Source organism: Phalacrocorax carbo, chromosome 5 (genome assembly GCF_963921805.1).
Source record: "Phalacrocorax carbo chromosome 5, bPhaCar2.1, whole genome shotgun sequence".
NCBI lineage: Eukaryota > Metazoa > Chordata > Aves > Suliformes > Phalacrocoracidae > Phalacrocorax > Phalacrocorax carbo.
The window spans coordinates 57313522-57336266 of NC_087517.1; positions in this window are offsets into that span (position 1 = coordinate 57313522).

The following is a 22745-nucleotide window of genomic DNA, read 5'->3' on the forward strand; positions in this document are numbered from 1 at the left end:
AAAATTGTAAGGTATGGTAAGAAGTAAGGGTCAACATGGCTACTAAACTTTGCTTTCTGATTCTTAGTATAATGCAAAATAAAACAGAAATAAGGGGTTTAATCATGGTTTGGTAACATTTTACTCCTACATTTAGTATGAATATTGGTGACAGTAGTATCTATAATTAAATGGAAGATACGGTTATTACTTTGTAACTGAATTAGAAGAAAAGCGGCACTACAGAATTTTTCCTTTCTCTTTTTCCCTGTATTTGCTCACAAGCATATACCCATTATCCTTACTCATGCTGAGTGACAACCACCCATATTTTGGACTCTCTGGGGCACGTTGCCTGAGTGCATTAGAATCTATCCACAGGCTTGGAAGCAACATGGTGTGGGTTCTCTGTGGCTTCACCCAACCTGTAGTGGAAACGAGCTTGACAGTATACCATGTCCCAGGGAGGAGGTGAAGCACACAGGGACCTTTCCCTGCCCATGTACTTATTCTTTTTCCTCCAGAGGGGACCAAACAACTGTGGAAACAGTGCTTCCGTGGGGCCCTTTTTCAAACACTGCCCTCATTCAGAAAAAGATGCACAAGAGAGCATTGGAAAACACTGGAAGTCCTATAGATCAGAAAGAATCAGAGCAGCCATTTATGTATTTTAACCATTTCCTACAAATTCTTCTATATTTTCAAGTCTTTTCATCTTAAATCAAATAAACACAAGGCAGTGAAGATAAGTTTGCCTTGGCTAAGATTTTACCAAGGTCTTAAGATACTACATTAATAAAATGCATGGTTTCTTTTCCAATGGTATATGCAGGGCAAGAACACATTTTATAATACATCACAGACACCTTAAATCAATGTGGCACATTTAAGTTAATGCAGTTCCTTCTATCAGCACAATATCACTAGCTCTAGGTTGCTCTTATTAGCCATTTCCCTATTTCCCGCTTTTGATCCCCAGGGAAAATTAACAAACCAGTTTGTTTAAACTCCTCTTGAAATATTACCTCTCCTGTTAACCCAATTGACTCTGAAAACTCATTTGGAAAATAGAAAACATAGCATACATCTGCATGCCTATTCACTATTGTAACATACACATATTAGCTACTCCTGTATTGCTTAAGGGACCAAGAGTACATTTATCTTTTATGGAAAGTTCTACCTAGCATTAGGAGTAGCAAAAAATAAATACACTGAACATCATGTAATTCCCAAGGCAAACATTAATCAGTTATGAGAAATATTATGATACAGGTATTTCAGCTTTCTTTTTCTTGTGGGACTCATAAGGTAAATAATCTAAGCCGTTGGATTGATTATGGAAAACATTAAACTTATGATGTCAAGATATTTATGATTTGTGCAACCAGATATTAATTTCCCAATACTTTTAACTCATGATTAGCTTTTTGCTATCTACACAGAGGTTGAAATGATGGTGCCTTTTAAAACTGGAACTTAGCACTTCAGTGAGTAATGTAAAAACGGTATTTTACTAACTGAGGGTTGAGCCAGGACCATAGCTTTTCCACTGAGCTATAAGGCACCATTTTTCTTAGGGTATGTGAATGTTGTAAACATTTTTCTACACAGAGAACATCCCAAAGAGAACATCCATTGATTAGGCATCCAAATATAAATTACTTTTGTCCTAACTATGTACTGACAATTTCAGTCAGGAAATTCCACTGATGACAACTAATGCTTTTTTTCTCCAATAACACTTTTACCAATTTTGGCATACGTCTTTTGCCATGTATTTTTGTGATTTTCCCAAACATTTTATTTGTTTATATTTAAAAAAAAATAATCTTCAGTATTTAGAAAGTTTTAGCCTGAAATATTTAAGCATATGTTACCATGTAAAACTTTTTTCACTTATCTTGAAAACTTTCCACCCACATATATTAATCAGCATCAAAATTTTCCAATGTAACACAGATCTAAATAGTAAGATGTTTCAAATGGCATTCAATGAAAAGCAGCTGTCCATATAAATATATTAATATAGTAATTAATTTAATATTTTGATTCTTGCTATATGCCATAAAATATTGTAGGCATAAAAGTTAGGCACAACTGAAAAATACATACAGAGGGGAAAATTTTATTTTCAAAAAAATGCAGCCTTTTTTCTAGATGGTGTCCTCATATAATGAAAAGTTCTGAAACATTAAATGTTTAATTTGGTTTTGCTCCAAACCAGACAAAAAAAAATGTTAAAATGTTTTGTAATGCAAAATAGACATCTCTAGCTTTTATCCACTCCACTCATTAACTTTTGTTAAATCAGTGCTATTCATTATGGGTGAGTTTCTTTGTGAAATAGAAAATAAAACTAAAAAGTCCATAACTCCAATCCTCAAGTTGTTCAATTGCTCAATTTTGTGAAGAACCATTACTTTTTTTCTTTTGGTTTTGTTCTTATCTTAGTTTTAGACATCTGGCTGGTTTCTGCTTTTCCAGTGGGCATTTTCTTTAATGTTTGGGATTTACAACACCATTTTAATCATAGAAATCAGACTTCACCAATCATCCAAGCACCAAGATTAGGTGTGATTGATTCCTATTCAAACATTGCATCTTAACTGAGGGCTAATTTTGAAACAAACTTTTTGATTTTGTTTTTGTTTTGTTCCTGGCCACCATTCCTTGTTTCCACCCTCTTTCCCTGCACTGTCTGAAATAACCAATCTTCCCCCTCTAAGAAGAGAACATTTTAATAATCATCCACTGCAACAGCTGACTGACTTGTAGTAACCTGCACAGGTACATCTTTCTTTGTAAAACACTTTCCACCTATCACTTTCCCAGATTTAATGCAACCTGCATGAGATTTTGTCCCAGGCTCACTATTACTTGAAAATTCTATTTAAAATCTGTAAAATGAACATCAAGTACAGCCAGAACAGCTCTGTATTTACAGAAGATTAATGCTTCTAAGCAGGACACTTGTAGAGACAAAAGGTGAAAATCAGTAATTGATTATGAACAATTTAAGACTAACTTTTTTGAATAAGTAGAAGATAAAAGATTAACCTGAACTAAATTTAGTGAACTAAGATGTTTGGTTTTGCAACTCTCTAATTTTAATCTTTCATATTGATTTTATAAAAAAACAAGTCATTTAAATGACATTCACACACTTCCATCTTTGTTTACATGGGAATCTTAACTATGGAAGGACAAGTGCACATGGGAATGTATATCTGAAATGGATATTATTACGTTAGGCAATATTATTACCTTAAAATAAGGTCTTCTGTTTCATAAATACAACTAACAGACCTGAACTCTTAGACATAAAACTTTGTGTTCAGCTGCGTTAAACACACACAGTCCCAATGAACCTTAGCAAAGCTTAGCAAAGCTTAGCAAAAATACTGAGACCAGTTTGTAAAACAGATTTATCTGTCCTATGATTTGATATTCCATTTCATTCAGCTGTGAACTTCACAAGGTCTTTTTTTCCCAGTCTACTGATACAAACCAAGAAATTGTGATTCACCATTTCCCCACAGGAAACAACTTTAAACAATGATGATTCCATCCTAGCAATTTTTGGATGTATTGAGTAGTCTGAATCTATTTAAGACGTTCTGAACTTTAAACAAACAAACAAACAAAAGCAGGATTAATATGCTTTTCAGATTTTTAAGAATATTGTGCCATAATAATTATATTGAGAACCATACATATTCTACCACCTTGTCTAATACTAATTAAATGTTATAATTTTTTAATTCCATACTGACTGGGACCCAAATGCCCAAGTGCAACATCAGCCTAATTGTTTAATCAATATATACTTTATCTCTAAGGTTCCTCTTCCACTATTACCTTAATAACATCTTTTTACATCTTGGCTTTTTTTCACCTAGCCTTAGCCTTTTTGTTTCTCTGAGTTTGGTCTTTTTTTTCCTATTATTTCTTCCACTGCATATACTTCATTCATCTGGATTAACTGCCTTTTTTTAAACTTTCACAGTCTTCACACTAATTTTATTCTTGCCATTTAAGAAAAGCAAACCTCAGGCACTGACAGGATGTTATGTAGACCACAAACTAAAGGTTTTATACTTCTACATTTTTTAATTCGAAGGCATTTACAATTTTTCCCTTTACTTAAAAAAAATCTAAATTACCAAAATTCAGTTCTTAACGTGATTGTTCTGTCTGCACTACAACTCTGGTTGTCAGTGGTATGATCAATGACACACTAGTGTAGCAATTAAGGAAATAATTTTTTTTAAAGAATATGTAACATCACACTAGGCAACAAGACTGGAGTGGGAAATGCCTGTTCTTGGGTTTTTATTATAATTTTTTGAGTTTGTGGTTTGTTTGTTTGTTGTTTTTTACCAGAAATTCCATAGTATACCCCTAAGGAAATAAGAGAAACAGTAATAATACACCAGTAGGCAACATGACTACAATCTACAAATTAAGATGCGATTGACATTTCCAGTATTTTCCTCCTTACCACAATTTGTTACTTAAAAAAACCAACCAACCAAACAAACAAACCCCACCGTATCTCAGAACTTCAAGAAAGGAAAAGTCTTCAGTATTGTGTTCTGAATCTTTATTTCCAAATTTTTATTGTGATAACCCCTGACAATTTTTTCTCTCTTTCATAACAACCAACCAAACAAAAGAGTTAATCACCAAAATATAACAGAAAACAAAGCTAACAACCAAAAAAGCAAAGCATACCACAGCCTACTCAAAGATCATGTATATTGACAAAATCAGCCAAAACTTTCAGACTAGTACTATTAAATACCCTGTTAAAAAAAAAAAAAAAAAGAACCTGAAACAAATTCCCAATTTACGCTAAAACTGTAAGCACCATAAATACTATACCTATGTAAAATTTTATACTGATTAGCTCTAGCTGGCCACTAGTATCGAAGAAAAACTACCCATTTCACAACAAAATACTTATTAAAGAATGGTTATTAGGTTTTGTCTTATAAAGACCCTGGATCTTCACTTCTATTATAAATATACCTACACAACATATATAAAAGGTCCATTAAATTCATAAGGACTAGACAGACTATAAACAAGTGTAGAACGTGGCTGAATGATTGTAATTACTTTGTGAAGCAGAAGTAAATTTGAAGCAATTTCTTGAAAGCCATACTATAGATGCCAGTTAACAAAATTAATATAAATTCTCTAAATATTGAAAAGGTAGGTTGACTGTAATGTAGGGGTGAGAGTTATAAGAAACTCATCCTGTACCTAGCTACAGAATGGGACTACAGACATTACTTCTTACCCTTTATGCTGCATGTTAAATATATTTAAGTCAGGGAATTCACATTGTTCTTCGCAAGCCTAACTGCATTTATTTAAAAACAAGCTATCCATATGCACTCAATAGCAGCAGTACTGGAAGTCAGAGTATCAAACCCAGGGCCTGACCCTGCATTAGACATAAAGGGAAGGAAAAGTAAAACATACCTGTAAATAGTAATCATGCTTTGCTAAGTGCCACTAAAATTAACCCCACATTTTTTATGGTTTCACTGTTACACGAAAGAAAATCTTTCTACGAAATTGACCACCGTACATCTGAAATTTACTTTTTGGCACAGAGATTAAAAATGAAGGTCAAAGAAGATGTTCAGCTACCATTCTCCCACAACTGTTTATCAAAATTATCGGACTGAGCCTTTCTACCTCTAAGGCAGAGCGCTGTGAATATTCCTTATATTCTGCAACCTACCATATAGAAACCAATGTCTCTTACATACCTCTTACCTTCTGATGATCTCCTTCATCAGGCTACTTTAGAGATACTTTGGAACCCACAAATTGCTAGCTAGTTCGAAATTTTCCATAATGAGTTCTTCATCCCTAGTTCAAAGTAAATCTGGTACTCAGGATTAGGGAGGGAATTATTTGACTAGTGTGTGTGCAAGGTAATTATTTCTTTTCTAAAAGTTTAACCTCAAGCTTTCAATTTAACATTATTTAGATTAAATCATCAGCATTAAATACACAGATATTACAACCTGCCAAACTGTGCAGAATATAGCTTTAGCACATAAAAATCACGCCGTACTTTGTTAGTCTTTTAAATACCTGGGTCCACTGTGTGACAACAAAGAGGCTATTTGGCATAAAGCAGTGTGTTCAGGACCTTTATCAGGAGCAATTCAAAAATTGTGTCAAAGGATCACATTGTTCTGCCAAAGGAGAATATGAATACCATGGGTTGTCTGGCTATTGCATAATCCTCCGTATTGGCCACACTGAGGGGAATAATGCAAAATTAGTTAAATCTTTGCTTTTGTCTCACCTGAAACTTTGGGTTCCTTCACATCAGCTAACGCATTGTAAGGTGATATAACCAAAGACACATAAAAATACTTTCTTGAGCATCACACTGGTGCAGTGAAAGCATTTTGAGCACTACAGCATGGTTCATGTTCCAAAGTGGGGTGAAAAGAGTAGGTATAACCAACTGCCTGCCTATTCCTGAGGCACAATAGGAGGCATATGTTTCTTCTGTGATAAAATATCAATGAACCATGTTATTCTGCATGTAGAGTCAGATAAAACACTATAACAACTTTTCAGCAGGTACTCACTGAAACCTAATTTTCAAAATCCATTTCAGAAAAGCTCATGCTGCTTTTGTGTTCTCTTCCCTTAATCATTAGAGTGATTTTACCTAATTTAAATGGGACATCACAGAAAAACGTTAGGAGTCTTGAATACTTGTGTACCTGCATGTCACTGTACATGAAAGGAAACTTAAGGGAGGGAAAAAATCCTCACTAATAACCCAACATAGAAGTAAATTGAAAGAATCATGCCAAGATCTCACTTCACAGCAGTAAGACAATGCATCTCATCATTTCATGAGAACAAAATGAGAGAATCTTTAACTCTGCACCCAATTAATATTTTGAAGGGTAGGCAATCTTAGAATAATTTCTAAGGCAAGAAACACATGAGCCACAAGTGGTAGAGTTTCATATTAGTCTCCTTTTTCTTTCTTAAAATCACATGCCACTTTGTCCTACTACTGCTTTCTGTTTGTGAAAAATTATTTTATGCAGAGTAACTTAGGTTGTTTTCAATATAAGTGTCAGGTTCGGTGACAGCTCTGATAGTCAATGAGAAATAACATGGGCAGCTCAAAGCAGTGCAGAGTGGAAAGTACTTGCAATCTGGTCCAGCATTCTTTCAGATACTTTCAGAGAGGTAGGGAGGATGGCTGACCAGCAGCATCCAAACTCACTAATCGCCTTCAGTAACACTGGCTCCAAGTTTATGAAACTGGCCACTTGTGATTAATTTTAATTGACATTAATTTGACCATGATGTGGCATCTATTAATAAAGAACATACCATGGAGAGAAAACTGAAAATCTGCAGAATTGTGTTTACAACCATAACGTTAACATTGCTCCAAAATATAACACTTCCCTCAAAGAATTAATCAACATAGAAATAAAACATTTCGCTTAATTGAAATGGCAGATTCTCTTCCAATATCAAACAACTACTTCTCTACAGTCGAGGGAGGAAAGACATGAAACATGAAAAAACAACTTGCTTTCCAACATTGCCACAGTCTGGAATTCTACTGACTTGCTCCATTACAAATGGAGAATGATCCCCTCATGACTTTATATGGTACAACCTCAGTGAAACTGAATGGGTCCAGAAATTACGATACTGAGCCTGCAAGATGTATGCATTACTTAGCTAAAACATAAAGTTAAGCACAGTATATAAATCTCTGCTGACTCAAAAGCCAACATACTGTATTCCTTGGCATTCCCAATGCTCCTCAGGGACCACAGAATTAGCTGTTCTCATCAGTAGATGTCACTTTTGAAAGCAATACAGAGCACATGCAGTTACGAAAGGAAGAACTGACCTCTGTTTTTTCAGATTATCTCACTGATAAAATTGTCTATTAAAGTACTGAACTATGACAAAGTCAAAGAAAGAACCTATTCCGATTACAGAGCGAGTTTGTATGGCTAATAGCTACTCTGCTGCCTAATTTTATAGGAGATTTAGCTGTTATATACATAACAGGAACTCAAATTATTAAGAAATAGGAGGAGCAGGGTGCTCCATTAGTGCAGCTATATGCCTTCCAGAATCCAAGCTCACCTTGGTGTTTCCACTCAGCATTGCAGGCTCTAGCATCACTCCACGTTATGAACACAGGTGCTCAGTTATCTGCCTCCAGTTCCATGAAACACTTGAGTAAGAGCCTAGAACTTCACAGAAATATTATACCTTTTAAGCTAACCATTTAGTTATGCACTTGCCAAACCACAGGTGGACCTTCAGACCAAATCTTGAAAGATAATTGATTTCAATGTTTTCACACAGCATAGTTGAGTTGACAGTCTCAGCAAATAATCTCTTTTTTTCTTCTTACTTGGCCCTTTCCTCAGTATAATTTCATTTAACTACAGACTGAGGAACTGGTGCAATTTAAAGACTTCCTCATTATTATTTTTTTGCACTTATACATGCTAGATAAACCTAGAAGGTAATCCAGAGCATAAACCATAATTTTCTTAAAATACTGCACAAAACCTCACTAAACATTAGTTGGAAAAAGAAGGGATATAATTGGGTTTTTTTAACTACTTTGAGCTCAGCTTTCTCCCATGAAGTGAATTTTGCTATTATCAGATTTACTGTTAACTTCAGTGGCAGCAAGAACATGCTCCTTTATGTATTAGTGATAACAATGAGATTAGCCAACACAGGGACTGCACACAAAAATAGTTGTTGAAGACGCTAAATAATGCAGTAGTAACGCCATCATATATTGATTTGGGATAAAGAAATTTACTTGGGGGAAAAAAGCTATCTTAAAATATGCACGGAAACTAGAAAAGGAGTATGATACACATTCTAAAAATAAGTACTTTGCCATTCAATTTGCTAAATGTAAGCCCAAATGCTTTGTCTTCCGGCTTAATTTTAGCTCCATTCTACTGCAGGTAAGTCTTCTGCAAATTCTAGCCTGAGGATATACTTTTTTTCCTTTGTGTTTAATGCTGTTTGAAGTTGCCTGAGTGGAACTTGTGAAATTCCCAGCATCACAAGAGAGGTTTGTGTTTTCCATTTAACCCCTGAGTTCTAACTTCTGCTCACAAATTGTCTGAGCAATATGCTACATGCAGCATTTTCCACATACTGATATGGATGTTGGGCTCCATTCAAATGAAAGCAGAACATGTTTATTTAAATATTGGTTCCACCTAGACATCAATATTTTTAACCCATAAAAGCTGTACCTATGTGTCATGGAAAGTGGGGAGGATCTAGATAATACTCCCAATACTTTTTTCACTACAAACATAAGTTCAACGTAAGAAAGCAGACCAACAAAGAATGTGTTAACAACCATAAGAAGAAAAGATTTAAATTACATGGATAGATATTTGGCAAAGACTACAGTGGTTTATTTTTATAGACAAAGTAAAAGCCTTATATAAACAGAGGAGGAACTGGATGTACTAGCTTTAAGGCTTTATTCAAAGAACTTGCACCTGAAGTTAATATATTTTTAGGACTGATAAAACAAATGTAATTTAGAGTGCTCAGTGTGCTAAATCTACTTGGCATGCTCTACAGCTTCCTCTTTGCTGCTGTAAGATTTGCTGCCTACAGCTTTTGGCAGTCCCAACAGAGCTAGCTCTTTCCACTAACAAAATACAAAATGCAAAATTAATAAAAGGACCCTTTGAAACTGACAAAAGTGCCTCAGGCAAACTATCTGCCCAGCAGCTGGTTAAAATTTAATCAGTTATTTTTTTCCAGTCCTGTATATCTTTTGTATGGAGCTCTCTAGACTGAGTGTGGTCAAAGTTTGTTAAAAAGAAATAATAGATAAGTCTTTCTCTTTCATTAAATTAGTTGCAAAGCTAATTTATTTCTGGTTTTTATTGACAAATTTAACTGTTTTGGTCTCCTCAAAAGCATCTAAAAGATCTATTGATATTTTCTTTAAATATAAGAAAATTAACACCTAAAACTTGATTTAGATTATCATAGAATCATAGACTGGTTTGGGTTGGAAGGGACCTTAAAGATCATCTAGTTCCAACCCCCCTGCCATGGGCAGGGACACCTTCCACTAGACCAGGTTGCTCAAAGCCTCAGCCAGTCTCACCTTGAACACTTCTAGGGATGGGGCATCCACAACTTCTCTGGGCAACTTGCTCCAGTGTTTCACCACCCTCATGGTGAAGAATTTCTTCCTTATATCTAATATAAATCTACCTTCTTTCAATTTAAAGCCATTACCCCTTGTCTTATCACTACATCTCCTCGTAAAATGTCCCTCTCCAGCTTTCTTGTAGGCCCCTTTCAGGTACTGGGAGCTGCTATAATGTATCCCCAGGGCCTTCACTTCTCCAGGCTGACCAACCCCAACTCTCTCAGCTTGTCTTCACAGGACAGGTGTTCCATCCCTCTGATCATCTTCACGGTCCTCCTCTGGACCTGCTCCAACAGGTCCATGTCCTCCTTCTATTGAAACTGTGATACTTTTTATACTTTAAACCATAAATACTTTTTGTGGAGGTGGATTTTAGCAGCCATGCAGTTTTTAAGTGTTAATGCTACCTGTCAGGTGAGGAACATAGATTCACTTAGTAGTCAGATGCAAAATATAGCGTTGCTCTTCAGTTCATTTATTTTGCTTAATTAAAAACTGTTCCCAAGCATTCAAGTGAAAAAGAGGCATTTTCTTGAACCATAGAGTACTTTAAGAGTGGACTTGCGTATGTAGATCACCTTCCTTTCCAGTATCAGTCTCATCTTTGAAATCTATGTTAGACCTTCAAAAGGAACTACATGCAAAAAGTGTTTTGCTTAGTTTAGGTAAACTTTAATTCCAGGAATATATTTCCATGCACTAGACTGAACATATAAAAATTTCTCTCTGCTTGAATATAACTTTCAGATGCAAAAGTTGTAGCAGGTGGTATTTATTTTTTCAGAACTTCCAATAAGCTCTAACACTGTACTAACATGTGCTTTGTCATAATGCCCAAGAACTGTAAGCTTAGAAAAGGATTCAACTGCATTTTGTTAATTATGGTCACACCATCAGAGTGGAAGTTTCCCCAGAATGCTTAAAATAAAGAGACAGGAAGGCTATTGTAGGAAGCAAATAAGCGAGCATGAGAAGCATGGATCCAAGCAACTATATAATCTAAGTATTTTAAAATTTTATTATTATTTTTGACATCATGAAAAAGCACAGCTTTAAAAAAGGACCTGAAGAATGAAATGAGATTAAAAATTGAGCCTCTGAACCGATGCACTTATTTCCATTGCTTTTAATAACACCTGGTTTTTTTGTTTTTGTTTTAAAATATGTCCTTAATGGGATATTTTAAATTGTTTTTCTTTAGTAAAACCTTTTGTATTTCTATAATAACCACTCTTGATATTTCTGCATTTCCACTGCTATTTTCTACTAGAAGTGTTCACTGCTTTTACATTTATTATGAGAGTTTATAGGACTTCAGGGGAGTCTTTTAGGTGACTTAATAATCTCAACATCCCCACCAAGTTTCTTATGAGTCCATGCCTTTATCTAAAAGAGGATCATCCTTCTATGACTCTGAAGAAATTATTTGTTCTTAATTGTATAGCTGTACTTATGAATCATCTTTCTGATATCACTCATCATGTCAGAGCAGATACTAAGTGTATGCAAGTGTTATTTATTCTCTTAAAACTGGAAGAAAAATCAGGCCTAAGAATCTAAATGATTCACAGATACTCTGTAGGCTCTTTCAGCTTATTGCCTTGACATATTGACAGTCACAGTATATAGAGAAGATGATAAATTTTTCCCATATTTTTCTGCAGACTTTGAGGATTTTGTTACAGGCATTTAAGTATCAGCAAAAGGATAAACTTTAAAGATTAACTCTGGTTATCATAGAATCACAGAAACACAGAATGGTAGGGGTTGGAAGGGACCTCTGGAGATCATCTCGCCCAACCCCCCCATGCTTGAGCAGGCACACCGGAATGCATCCAAGTGGGTTTTGAATGTCTCCAGGGAAGGAGACTCCACAACCCCCCTGGGCAGCCTGTTCCGCTGCTCTGTTACCCTCACAGTAAAGAAGTTTTTCCTCATATTCAGGTGGAACTTCCTGTGTTCTAGCTTGTGCCCATTGCCCCTTGGCCTGTCATTGGGCACCACTGAAAAGAGTCCAGCCCCATCCTGTTGACACCCACCCTTCAGATATTTATAGGTATTTATGAAATCCCCCCTCAGTCTTCTCTTCTCCAGGCTGAACAAACCCAGGTCTCTCAGCCTTTCCTCACAAGGGAGATGCTCCAGCCCCCTGATCATCTTTGTAGCTCTCTGGTGGACTTGCTCAAGCAGTTCCCTGTCCTTAAACTGGAGGGGCCAAAACTGGACACACTACTCCAAATGTGGTCTCACTGGGACACAGGTGAGGGGGAGAGATGAGAGATATTTATTTAATTCAGTGGTACCATTAAGACATATAACCAGATGTAGGACATAAGCTACATCTTTTTAATTTGTTTGCTTGAATTACAACTAGAAGTGTACCCAAAATATGGATTTTAAGGTAATTTTTCTTTGGTATACCACCTGCTGGCAAAGCAAACATGGACTCTTTTTAACAATTCATAGTATAATAGTGGTGTCAAGTCTTATTTACAGAGCAGAGTAAGGAAGCTTATTGTGACCTATAACTCCATTGTAAAACAGATTCTGTGAAATCTAATGTCGAGCAACCTCTTTGTAGCTGTGTGATGACACCCTTCCGTGCCCCAGCAGGCCTCCCTTGATTCACATGTCCCACATGTAGAATCATAGAATGTCCTGAGTTAGAAGGGACCTGCAAGTATCATTGAGTCCAACTAACTCTATGTAGGTATAACATTCAGTGCAATGACCATCTGCTGCCAGGATTAGTCAGCTGGTGTCGAATAGGCTTTATGTATTTGCATTTTCCAATTCCTTATTTTTCTCGAATTTTCATTTCCAGGAATGAAAAATGTATAAGAACACTCAAGTCTTTCAATCCTGCTGAACAACTTGGTATTCAATAAATTCATGGTACAGGTAGGTAGCTTATTAAAGTCACCTCACTAGTATATGTTTACCCTAATGTTCTTGCAGTAGTAACTAATAAGTTGGTTCACTAACATTGCGCTATGTAAGACACTGCCTTAGGCTCTGCAACAAGCCCAGAAAGCCCAAGGCAGGCCCCAACTACACCTACACATAAATAGATTCAGTTTCAGGTGGATATACTTTCAAGCTATTTACCTTGAGCAGATCATATGTCCTTCCATAAATAACCAAGATAATATGTCCAATAAAACCTCCAAGCACAGCCTACTTACAGGCAAGGATTTTGATAAATGCTTTTCTTCGTAATCTTGATGTTTATTCTTTATTGATATGGCTCTCTACTTATTTTTAATAAAACCAAATGTCATTAATTGCAAATCGCAAAGTTCTCTCTTCATTCTTTAAATTTACCAATGAAAAAATAAGAATATGAATACTAAAGCATTATAAGAAGAGTTAAATAAATCTGCATTTAACTAACAGAAACTAAAACTGCAAACTCTACCTTTTAGTTGAATGTTCATTGGGAGAAATAAATTCCTTTTACCACAACAATTCTGATTTGTTTATCCATCTCTCCTGATATGCTCTGTATTTGTTTATACTATAATGTTACTCACCCTTCCATTACTATTCTATTATTAATAAAATAAAATGGTGTTGCATTACTAGCAAGCATCCAGCTATGTAATATATAGCCCCTAATACTTTTGAAGTCTTGATGATATCTAATTGAGGACAAACTCTGGGCCTTTTGTGCTCCTCCAAATGGATGACCAGAATTCCATACCTCATTTCTGCTTAGCTCAGAAAATTGTGCTAGCAGCTCTGATATGAACACCAACCCCCACCTGTGCTTAGATTCACAGTCATAGCACTGCTATTTTATGTATTCTACAGACTGAGGGGCTGCTCGCAGTAAATTGTTCTTGTGTTTCTGTAGCTCAGTCAGGTACAGTCTGTTGGCTTTCTGAGGCTCATTGATAATCCAATTTACAAATAAGCACAATCTAGCAGTAATCATTGTGACACTAATGCAAGTATGTCAACTTTCACATGCATGTATCTTTACAAATGACTGAAAAGAGATGTGAAACATTTACAAACAGCAATGATAAGAGTCCGATTCAGGCAGAAGTGCAAAGTAGACAGTCTTATTCGAATCCATATAAATAGTGGATCTACAGCTGGGATTGTAGTTTCCACCTAATTCTCAATTGCTTATGAACTCTGGAATGCCTCACAAACTCAACAGTTCCACAAGAAAATTATGGAAAAATCACAAACAAACAATACATAAGAACCAAGGAGCATATTTAAGGTAAATATGAGATGAAGTTACTTTAGGGTAAATACAAGCTCAAGTACAGTTATTTTTACATTCTTTGACATCTCATGAAATCCACAGCCTAAAGGTGGGCTCATCAGCATAAAGAAAGGAAAGCTGGATAAATTATTCTTAGGAGACAACAAAAGGCACATCCTCCTGATAGACCAGCATTTGGACTATTCATCTGACATGCAAAGTGTCCAGGTTCAAATGCCTTTTCAGGTTCTGACGACACTTGTCGGGGTAGCCATTAGGAGATGAAAGAAATAAGTTCATTTCTCTCTCTATATAATTATGCGAAGTACAACAAGTTATAAAGTAGCGAATGGGAGAATTCCCGACTAGAAAGTCCTTTTTCAGATTATCTGCTGGCGCAAATGCTTGCATGGGGAGTGCTCTTAGATAAAAGGGAAGAACCATCACGTTCCTCTCAGATTTGCACTGTGCAAGCCCCAGGTCAGTACAAGTCTTGAATAAATCCTTACCTTAATTGGACCCCTCAGGAAAGACAGGTAGAGGATCACTTTACTGTGAATTGTAATAGGATCTGTGAAAAGATCTATAAGAGATGTTGGCAGTCTTTATGTGTTCTTGATGGCCCACAGAGACCTATCTAACTATTGCAGTTCAGCATTCTGTGCTTCTACCAAAGAATGCCTTACCTGCCAAATTGCCTTCCCTATTGCACTCTTAGACTGTCCAGAGCTTTGTGGATTCCCTTTTCTTTTTTTTTTTTTTTTTAGTGCTGTTAACACTTAGGACATGCCTAAGGGTATTGTAACTTTCCCTGAAAAACACCTTTACAGACCTAAGTATCTGTTCAGAAATCTCAAGAGTTAGGTAAGTTTTAGCATCACCCAAACCCAGACATGCCAGGGAGAGGAAATACCTATGTTGTGGTTCCAAGGATTTAGGCTCTGATTTCACCATGAGAGTAAACAGTGCATCTATCATGTGAACTCTTTTGTGCTTACTACGGAAAATATGTAAGAATCTAGGAATACAAGCAGGGCTGCTAAAACGAGCTGCAGTGAAAAGAGCAGAGCAAGATCACAGTTTTGTCTCTATGAGTAAGAAGAATTTGAGCTCGTATGAGTAGTTCTGATAAGATGAAGATAATGCAGAAGACATCAGATATTCTGCTCAAAAGTACCCAAGAACCCAAAAGTCCTTTCCCTTCTCTTTCCTTTACAAAACGAGATTCTAATTCAGAAAGACTCTCCCTGCTGGTAGTAACCTCTCTCCCCTCTGGGAGCCAGAATGATCTCTTCCTACAGTATAAATTTTACCTGAGCCTCTTCAGAAATTTTCCCTGCTTTCCAGCATAAACGAGGAGGAAAAAATCCAGAGTTGTATATAGATCCCATTGGGACAACAGGGAAAGGACTTTGTGCTATGTATGAGAATCTAAGCAGGACTCCCGCTTCTGTTTATTATCAAAGAGCTGTCACTATCTCTTAAAATACCTGTGGGAAACCTTCCAAACTAACTAATCCTCAACAATTATTTGGCACTCATTGATCTCCTCCTTTAAACTATTAAAAAATACCTATATCAAAACTCAAGTAAATCGTAGTAGACATATAGCCAAATAGCACTACGTATTTTTATACTGATAGTAGAGTAACTCACCTGCATATAAAGACAGTGAAAAAGCTCAGTTTTACCCACTATCGCTATCCATTTTGTTCTTTATCCAAGGTCATCAGGGCTGGGAGGTAAAAGATGTAATATTCATCTAAGAGTTGAATAGACTGAGAAAAATATTATTAAAATGCTTAAAAGTGTAACGATAGCCTTGATGACTGAATTATTCTGTACTATACAAGAAAGGTTTAAAACCCGGTGGTAAACCTTCTCTCAGATCACTAGGTTTAATGATAAGATAATTAAGATAAAGAGTGTCAGGTTACTAAGTACAATTAATATGATCTGTGATTAATTTGAGGAAGGTGGAGATTTGAGAGACAGAGATGAAATATAGTAAATGAGTGTCTGATTAGGAAGAAAATATGTAATAAAGTACTTTAGAAGAATAAGAATATAACTAAAGATAGCATATAGGTATATTGCGCTGGAAGTTAAGTTATATGTGCTGGAGGGTCAATTACAAGTTAGATCAAAACTGAAAGCTCAAATCTGAAATTTTCAGCTCTCTGGAGAGTGCAAGGAGCACAGGCTCAGACTCAATCTACAATCTTGAATTCAGTAGTCCACTACTTGCTCCAAGTACCTTACACATTGGTAATGGAATACCTTGAAATCAGAGGGATGGTTTTCCTATGCACTTTTACAAAACCAGCTAGTAAAAAGGCAGAAATACTCACATCCTCACCATCTCTGAATTTTTATGAAAATTCATCTCTCATTTACAGAGGGTCAGATTCTATCACCATTAATATATAGAGGGAGTTGAAACTGTTTTCTCAGTAATGCTGTTGAAAGCAGTAGGGATGTATAAGGGGCAGCAGTCACTATGGATTTAAGTGACAAAATCTGAAATTAAAAGAGGAGAGGATTATAGGCTGTCATTAACCATCACCTTTAATTAAGGAGATTATGTAAAGATGCATCTAAAGTCAGTTCTTAAGTTAAATACTTTCCAAATTCTATTCATTCCTGTGAACAAACCTACTATATAGAAAAGACATTATATGTTACTGAGTTACAGAATCATACATCCTGTTTGGTGTTTTACTTGGGTTTCATATTGTGTGTATAAATAGCTGAGACACATGTATTAATATATCAGCTAAAATTAGTAATACAGTAATTAAAATGCAGGGAACACTAAAATAAAAACCAAAGAATATAAAATAGCCTTAATCTTTATACTGTAGCAGCTTTATCCAAGCTTGTCTCAGTAGGCACTCAGTAGGCAAACTACTGGAGCTTTTATTTTGCCAGAAACCATAGATATTTGTTTTTATTTGCATATCTGAGGTATACTAACTTTGTGCCTGCAGTGTGAAAAAGACAGGTATTTAAGTAAAAGTAACCATCTAAAAGCATAATCATGGACAATTTGCATATCTTTCATGGTTCTCTTGTAAAAGGATGCAGCAACAGTGATTGTATGAATTTCTACACATTTTCCATCTCTGTTTTCTGACACTAGGTTTTATATTATCAAATTTTAAGTGGACATGTGGGTCTATCAAATGTATTCAAAGAGAAAAAAATAAATGGCTCTTGGGTTCTACACATAGCTTATAGCCAGCTAACATGTCTGAAAGAGCTTCATTCACAGAGGTTCCACTTCTGTAAATTTATGGAGAAAAATACTTTCCTCCTATTGTTCCCCCAAATTCCAACAATCTCTCACTTCTGAAGCCATGTCCTTGCCCCTAAATTAATTTGGTCTACTATCACCTCTTGACTAAACCACCTTCTCTGAAATATAGATAGAGGTAGGCAGGCAGCACAGTGGTCTTACCAGATTCCTGACTCCTGGCCCACTCTGTTGCGCTTGCTGGAAAACCTATGTTTACAAAAGCAACCTGGATCTACTTCCACTTGTAGCCAACTGTCAGGATGAATCATTTTTTCTTCAAGAATAAATTCCAAAATCAATGACTAGGCATTGGGAAAGACTATAGGCCTTTGGCTGCGGGACACATTCAGCTGTGGTTTTGAATGAGTATGATATATATGGCAGTTTGGAGCTAAGAAAGCAAGCATTTAAGACAATACAGAAGGAGTTTTAGAGAATGCCTAATATTTTCAACATCAGCTCCACAATCACTTGAGAAAAAATCCATATGAAATCCTTCAAATGCATACCATCATTATCAGGCCATTATACTAGCTGACAGTGCAAGATCAACAATTTTCCTGTCTGAAAACAGAAAACACTGGAGATGTTCTCTCTGGGACCCCAGATCTTTTTCAGATACTGGCTTCAGTACATCTTATCACTGAAAGACTCTGAAATGGAAAAGGATTTGCACCAGCTGTGCTTTGAGATTTCTGAAAAAGGTTTTGAGTCATAATGACATCTGTAGAGGGAAGAACGCAAAAGTGCCCATATAGTTTGCATTTGAACCAACAAACTGCACGTAGCAGGATTTGGAAATCAGTGATCTCTTGGGAAATTAACTGTAGATCTTAACCCATAAATTGGAGGTGTTTTAAAAGCTTTAATTGCAATTATTGTCATGCAAAAATGCTGTTTGGGACAAAATTATTTTAATGATACACTATTCCCTATGGAAAAACTGTAAACTTAGAGGGTTTGGGGGTGGAGGGGCATGTTCTGTAATGAAAATCTACATAAATATTTTAAATTTTTAAAAACACATTTCAAAATGAACACATTTGTTGCAGAAGTGAAAGACATTAAAGAAAATTGTTTTGTTTTGGAGTTCAATGATAGTAAATTTGAAAATAAACCCATCAATGTCACTAGAAAGTATAAGTCAGAAACTATAGTAACTTGAAAGCTACTGAGACAGGGATGGTATAAGAACTTGACATTGAAAATACCAGTACATGTATTTCCCAAAGCTGACTGAAACTTCTCTCTTCCTTTTGAGTTTTTTTTTTTGTTGACTTTTGTTGTTGCTTTTTTTTTTCTTTTTTTTTGTTCTATTCCAACAGACTGAACCAGTATAATTCACTGGAATCCACTAGTTGCCTAATGTGAGTAGCTTACAAACCTTTACATGCTTTCTACAGCACACATTAGATCTTCTGAGAACTTTATTTGTATACAATTAAGAACTCTTCCTTTTCTCTACAAGATTAAAAGTTATTAGTTCAAACAGGTATGCAGTATTCTTCTGAGTTGATTCATTTCTGCATCGCTGTTTCATTCTAGATGCCCACAAAATCTAGATTTGAGACAAAATTGCAACACAGAAGAGAGTGTATGTAGATGTTAGAGGACCTGATGGACCACTTACAGATTTTCATAGCTAGACATTTATTTTGGCTTGCCTGATTCATGTTGCTTTCCAGCATAAAAATACGACTGACTTAAAAACAAAAACTCGCCTTTCTGATTACAGAGCTTAAGCAATCACAGGTACATTAGCCTAGGAAAGCATTAGCATGTCATAGACCAGGTTTCAGAGCCAAGAACATCATAAAATCTTTCCTGTGGATGGATATTCTCTTTACTGCCTATCAAACAATAAACAGGGAAGACTAAAGGTGATCTCAACTCGAATTAAGTATCAAATACCTACTATGTTATTTATCTTTTGCTTCTATTGCTGAGATCCCTGTCACCAAAAACCACAGAGTTTTAAATTAGGAAACTATCTGTCAACAGAGGAATCATAGATCCCATAGGTATACTTACTGACAACTGCCCTAACAAAGTAGGGCTTCTACTTCTCTCAAGATGATAAATTAATGAGCACAATTCAAACACATTGGTCAGAAGTTTTAACTACACTGTATGAGAGACTTTTAAAGAAAAGGATATTGCTGTAGTACACACACAAAGATTTTCTAATCTCCTTATATATTCTTCCATTAATGGGATTACAGGCCAGTTTTAACGGTGCTGTGAGATGAAAGCAGTTGATCACAGTAAGTTACATAACAGAAGGCTCTGCCTCCACTTAAAATTAGTGGTGTGTAAGAATGGTTATCAGAAATAATCTAGCCTTCTCCCTGACCACCACATCTTAGTTGAATAAATTCAGCTACCTGCCTGAGTGAGGCAGGTCAACACATGCTCTACTCAAACTCAAGGGCATCCCAGGAGCTGACCATGCACACATATGCACCCAAACATACTTACATTTGAGTGAAAAGGTGAAAGCACCATTTGAAAACTCATTTTATCTTCTGATTTAGACTATCTATGCCTCAACATTTATGGCTGATATTCTGAAACGGGTTTGGAAGCATAGTCCTCCACCTGTATCAGCTTCCATTTTGGAAAACATACCGCTACAGTGGCTGTGCGGTGCAGATCCAGTATATTTGGACTAACAGGAAAAAAGAAAAAGAAATCTGCAAATCTTAAAGCTCAAGAAAACCTTGACTCCTTGACGTGCATCTTGTATGATTTCAAAATTATTAGCTTATGGTTATTGAAAGGTTGGCCCCATTTCATCCAAGATATTAGAAATATTTAATGAATCCTGTGAAAAGCAAGGAGTTTGTTAAATGCAGAATCAGGAGGAGAACAGTGATATGCAGCTTGCAGTAATACCTTCTCTGATAGGATGGGAGCTATAATAAAAGACTTCTGCCCACAGTCTAAGCAAATGTTACTAAGTGTAAGGAATGGCATCAGCATGTAAACTAATTATGTTTCACCCAGCTTTTCAAAAATCAGGCAATGTACCTCAGTAGAATAGTCTGTAAAATAAGTAAGAAAAACTGTCAAGCGTGGCAGGCAAGGATATATTAATAGGAGAGATAAGAATATAGTAGAAGTTTAAGCATATGTGCTTGTGCAGCTTTCTGAAGAAGTGAGTTCTGACAGGTAATACCTGAAGACTTTACTCTGGATTTGTCCCCACAAACCGGATGATTGACTGATAATTTAGAAAAGTGAAGAAATAAGAAAGCACATGGAACTGTACTCGGGCCAAATAAGGAACAACACAGTGGATGTTGCAAGCTTTCCAAATAAAACAGCAAGTGGCTATAACCTTCAGTGTTATGGCTGTGATATTTTAAAGGGGTTTTTTTGTCCTAAAAATAAAATGTCATCTCCTTTGATCAAAACAAGTCTATGTTTTATATTGTATATACACATTTACAATATTTAAAAAGTAATTATATTTATATTAAAGAAGGCACTTTACAAAACGTAAGCATCATTTTTAATAGAACTCAGTGATTTGTAAACCTCAGATTCACTATGGGTACTTTCCTATGGGATCTCTTGTTTTTCCTCTAGTCTTTGAATCTTTTAAAGCCTCTCTCATTATTTTTGTTGTCTGAAGTTGGGCAATAATGTTACTGTGATTAATTAAGCAAAAAGACATGGAAATGGGGGTGTGGTAATCATCAGATAATAAAGCCCTCTGGGTCTCGCAATGCATGAGGTGCAGCCAGGACTCTTTATCCCCAGAGGTCTGATTATCTCCAGGAAAACTACACCTCCCTGTACTTGCTGTATGGCTATTATGAAATATCTTTACATTTTATAGATAAAGTAAATTACTTTAATCACTGAAAATTGCTAGTGTTGTGAGGTTTCAGCTGTGAGGTTCACAGAGCTTAATCTAGCCATTTCAAGTCTGAAATAACCAATAATTGTTCTAATAAAAGCAGCAGTAAATCATTATTTAAATGCTGGGATCATCCCCTTAGAGTGGCAAAGGCACCTTCTGTATGTTTGATGACATGGGGTGCTCATTTAACCATAACCCTGAAAGTGCAAGCCATAAGGGAAATACTTTACTAGGGCTATTTAGTGTGTGTAATCAGTGTTTTGTTAGAGCATCAAATTATTTTCTGTCATTCCGCAAAGTCCTGGGTCAGCAAACAATAACATCTGCCTAACATCTGAAAATCTCTTCAGAAAAATTCCAAATGTCTTTAATTTGTCACACTTCCAGTCAGGCATTTTTCAGAAAATCGTCAGTGGCTTTTGTTCAAAGGCAAAATACATTTTCCCATTCCTAAATCATTGGAATGCACAAGAAACATGTTTACTAATTGTAAATATGATGGGGATGTCAGTGACAACTCTATCCTGCCCTCCACATGCTCTGGAATTGTGAACACGGGGCTCTGGCAGAAGCCACGGTCAATCAAAACACATATCACTCTTACCGCTGTCAGCCCTGGGACCGTGATATTCTCACGTTTCCCTTCCATGGATGAGAGCAGAAGTGAAAATTCCAGAATTACATCACAGCTGATGCAAGAGTCACTGACTGACAAAAATATCACCTTCTGGAGTGTTCCTTTTGGGAAAGGTATTTCAAGAAACAAAAATTAGTTACACTGATATTTATTATCTTATCCTTACCTGTCATACCACAGTAATTTATTTAAAATACATTAACTATTTGGAAAGATTTGCAAGCAGTTACACAGGACTGCAGGTTTCCTGCAGCCTACTTCCCAGAGGCTTTTAGTGAACTAATACATTATGAAAAAGACATAGGGTACAGATTTATAACAAAAAAGCATCCCTGATTATGTGACTATTCAGAAAGACAATCTATGTCTGAACTGTGTAAACAGATGAATTAAAAACCCTCCAAGGTCTTTTTGCAGTGCATGTTCACATACACATGAGAGCTGAAGACTAGTCTCCCAAAAAAGCAACTCGTTATATTTATTGGACTAATGTATGACACAGTG